The sequence below is a fragment of the Moschus berezovskii genome, chromosome 10 (assembly GCF_049115385.1).
Source record: "Moschus berezovskii isolate FMDL1 chromosome 10, NW_MosBer_1.0, whole genome shotgun sequence".
Classification (NCBI taxonomy): domain Eukaryota; kingdom Metazoa; phylum Chordata; class Mammalia; order Artiodactyla; family Moschidae; genus Moschus; species Moschus berezovskii.
In genome coordinates, this window is record NC_142469.1 from 16,924,816 (window position 1) to 16,929,582 (window position 4,767).

Below are 4,767 nucleotides of genomic sequence, written 5' to 3' on the forward strand. Positions count from 1 at the left end.
TGAACCACATCTTATTTTTATCCATTTATCTGTTGATGGACACTTGGGTTGCTTCTGTATGTTGGCTACTGTAAAGCTGCTATGAACATCAGGGTGTGTGTATCTTTTCAGATTTTTTGGATAAATACCCAGAATTGGGACAGCTTGACCATATGATAGTTCTTAATTTTTTGAGGACCCTCCATACTGTTTTCCATGGTAGCTGCATCAATTTATATCCCCACCAATAGCACGCAAGGGTTCCCTTATCTCCACATCTTCAACCAACACTTGTTATTTCTTGTCTTTTTCATAATAGCCATTCTGACAGTGTGAGATGATACTTTGTTGTTGTTTTGATTCGCATTTATCTAATAATTAGTGATGCTGAGCAGCTTTTCATGTGCCTTTTGGCCATCTGTTTATCTTCTTTGGAAAAATGTCTATTCAGGTCTTCTGCTGGTTTTTTGATTGGATTGTTTATTTTTTTTAATTGAGTTGGATATTAACCCGTTGTCAGTTGCATCATTTGAAAATATTTTCTTCTGTTTTGTAGGATGTCTTTTCATTTCATTAGTGGTTTCCTTTGCTGTGCAAAAGCTTTTGAGTCTTATTCAGTTCAGTTCAGTTCATTTCAGTCGCTCAGTCGTGTCCGACTCTTTGCGAGCCCATGAATCACAGCACGCCAGGCCTCCCTGTCCATCACCAACTCCCGGAGTTCACTCAAACTCATGTCCATCGAGTCGGTGATGCCATCCAGCCATCTCATTCTCTGTCGTCCCCGTCCATTCTAAAGGAGATCAATCCTGGGTGTTCATTGGAAGGACTGATGCTAAAGCTGAAACTGCAATACTTTGGCCACCTCATGCGACGAGTTGACTCACTGGAAAAGAGTCTGATGCTAGGAGGGATTGGGGGCGGGAGGAGAAGGGGACGGCAGAGAATGAGTCTGATTAGGTCCTGTTAATTTACTTTTGCTTTTCTTTCTTTTCCCTTGGGAGACTGATCCAAGAAAACATTGCTACAATTTATGTCAGATTGTTTGCCTGTATTCTCTTCTAGAAGTTTTATGGTTTCGTGTCTTACATTTAAACTATTTTGAGTTTATTTTTGTATATAGGGTGAGAGAATGTTCTAATTTCATTGTTTTACATGTAGCTGTCCAGTTTTCTCAGCACTCCTTGTTGAAAAGTCTGTCTTTTCCCAATTGTACATTCTTGCCTCCTTTGTCATAGATTAATTGACCACAGGTGCATGCATTTTTTTCTTGGCTCTCCATGCTATTCCATTGACCCATGTGTCTGTTTTTGTGCCAATACCATGCTGTTTGATTACTGTAGATTTGTAGTATAATCTGAAGTCTAGAAAATTATTGCCTCTAGCTTTGTTTTTCTCAGGATTGTTTTGGCAATTTGGAGCCTTTTGTGGCTCTGTATAAATTTTAGGATTACTTATTCTAGTTTTGTGAAAAAAAGTCTTGGATATTTTGATAGGGATTAAGTCTGTAGATTGCCTTGGGTGGTATGGTCATTTCAACAATATTAATTCTTTGACACCATGAACACAGTATGTCCTTCCATCTGTTTGTGTAGTCTTCAATTTCTTTCATCAGTATCTTACAGTTTTCTGAGCACATGTCTTTTACATCCTTCAATAAGGTTCCCTAGTAGCTCAGCTGGTAAAGAAACTGCCTGCAATGCAGGAGACCTGAGTTCGATTCCTGGGTCAGGAAGATCCCCCAGAAAGGGGATAGGCTACCCATTCCAGAATTCTTGGGCTCCCCTGGTGGCTCAGATGGTAAAGAATCTGCCTGCAATGCAGGAGACCTGGATTTGACCCCTGGGTTGGGAAGGGAAGGAAACAGCTTCCCACTCCAGTATTCTGGCCTGGAGAATCCCATGGACTGTATAGTTAGTTCATGGGGCTGCAAAGAATTGGACACAACTGAGCAACTTTCACTTTCATTCCTAGGTATTTTATTCTTTGTGATGCAATTGTGAAAAATGTTTCTTTATCTTTCTGATAGTCTGTTGCATCAGTTTTGCTTTTAACATATTGACGATCAGTACCTATAATGATCATGAACTAAAGTCTACACTATTCTGACTTCCTTAATTTTTACCTACTATCCTTTTCCTATTCTAGCATCCTAAACTATGTTTAATCATCTTGGCTGTTGCAGTTCCTTAGACTTTCCTTGTTTTTTATTACCTTGATAATCTTAAGGAGTACTGGTCAGGAATGTTACAAGATACCCCTCTATTGACATGTGTCTCATATTTTTCTCATGATTAGACTGGAATTGTGAGTTTGGGAAAAGAAACTGGAGATGTTCTGGCCATCACATCATATCAAATGTGTGTACCATCAACATGACTTCTCTTGATGTTGACCTTGATTGTTTAGTCAAGGTCGGCTTGTCAGATTTCGCCACTGGAAAGTTACACACACACACCCCTTTGCAGAGAGCAGATTTGGAAGTCAGTCACTCTGTGTCCACATCTAATTAAAGTCAGGTTCCACCTCTTGGAGGGCAGAGGATCTACATAAATTACTTGTAAATTTTCTGCAGGCAAGCTTGTTTATCTTCTGTCACTTACTTGTTCAATCATTTATTTGTATCAATATGGATTCCTCTCTAATCTTTTTCATGAACCAGCTTCTGGCTTTGCTTTTCCTATTTGTGTTTTGTATGCCATTGGTTTTTGCTCTAATCATTTTATTTCCTTGACTGTTGTTTCCTTAAGATGATTCTGTTTTCTCTAATTTTTGGAGTTGACTATTTACCTCATTTCTTTCATTCTTGCTGGTAACTGCAGTCAGTATAAGGAGGAATCAGCAGCTCCCACACCAGGAGCCCCCTCCTCCCAACCAGGCATCCTAACTGGAACTCTAGAAACAGCCAGGTTGGGTGTGAGATCCTTGGTCTGCTCCTGCACTGCCCTCTCTCCAGGGACGTGAGCCCCTTCACCCTCCTGCCCGTCCTTCCCAAGGAGTCTTCGCATTATATAAACATCCCACTCTTTTTAAATTTCCATGAGACTTGTTTTGCTGTAGAAATGTTAGGGGAAACATGCTGACTGAAACCGCCCTCCCTGGCCAGGTGCCATAGTAACCATTTGTGTTATTTTATAACAGGAGATCCTGGTAAGGAGCTCAGAACTAACAAGCCACCACCAACTGGAAAGGTCAAAAGGAACCACGTGTCCAACCACCTCCCAGAATCCTCCTCGCTGGCGTCCATCTTGGCTGAGCAACACGTGCACCACCAGCAAGGACCCTGAGTCAGAATGATTGGCCAGAGACAACCCGGAAGCTAACCCAGCACCATAAACCCAGGACTGCAAGCCACGTGGCAGAGCCATCCTCCTGGGTCCCTTGCTCTCCTGCTGCCTGCCCAGGGGCCCCTTCCCAATAAAGCCTCCTCAGACAAGTCATTGACATGTGTTAGACAAGAGCCCCTTTTTGGGCCCTGGAAGGGGTCCCCCTTCCTGCAAAGGAAAGACAAGAGTCACTTTCTATTGACCTTCTTTAAAGCCTTGGCAAGAATCCCACAGCCCTGACAAAGACTCTATATTGCCCCTGATGGTTTGGCCTTCATGCCCTTTTGTGGGCTTACTTTGATTTTTTTTTTCTAATACTTTTCAGAAAACTACATTCCCAAATGTGCTCAATTCTTAGTCCCAAGAGGTGGTCCCAGAGTTAGCCACCAGGTAGAGGGCAGTCTTGTCAATCACACATCTAGCAAGTTCTGTAAAAGTAACAGGAAAGGCTTCTTGCCGCAGAGCTTTAACACTCTTTCCAAAAGCACTCCAAATTTTTAGATTTCCTGTAGATAACCATATTTATAAAGGGGATAGACAAAAGTAAGACTGGATGCTGCTGCTAAGTCACATCAGTCATGTTCGACTCTGTGTGACCCCATAGAAAGCAGCCCACCAGACTCCTGTCCCTGGGATTTTCCAGGCAAAAATACTGGAGTGGGTTGCCATTTCCTTCTCCAGTGCATGAAAGTGAAAAGTGAAAGTGAAGTCACTCAGTCGTGTCCGACTCTTCATGACCCCATGGACTGTAGCCCACCAGGCTCCTCCGTCCATGGGATTCTCCAGGCAAGAGTACTGGAGTGGGGTGCCATTGCCTTCTCCGCCAGTCAGTCTAATCACCCCCAATTTACTATTCTTCCTTCTACAAGGAAACCAGGATTATTCATTCATTCAACTGCAGCCTTCTTAATAAGGCAGGACCACAGAACTCCACATATACTTCTATATAAAACATTTCTAATTAACCCAGCCTAACATCATATGTTCTTTTATGGTATTTAATAATTTTTTAAATAGACAATGATATGTAAATAAGCCAGTGACTGCATCTTCCATCTGTATACCTGAGCCTCACTGATGGTCAAGTACCAACCCAAGAAACCAAGCAAAGAGGAAGCTTGCTGGTCCAAGCAGCCTACACAAAAGTGATCCACAGAAACAAGACTGTCGCTCCTTAAACAGCTACAGTTGCCACGGCCACACACAGCTGAGCCAACCATAGCAGGACTTATCTTTTTTCCTCTCAGCAATCCCTATTTTTTGTTTCCTTTTTTAAGTGATAAATCAGAACACTTAAGGGCTTCCCCGGTGGCTCAGTGGTAAAGAATCCACCTGCAATGCAGGAGCTGTGGGTTCAATCCCTGGGGTGGGAAGATCCCCTGGAGGAGGAAATGGCAACCCACTCCAGTATTCTTGCCTGGAGAATCCCATGGACAGAGGAGCCTGGCTGGCCACAGTCCATGGG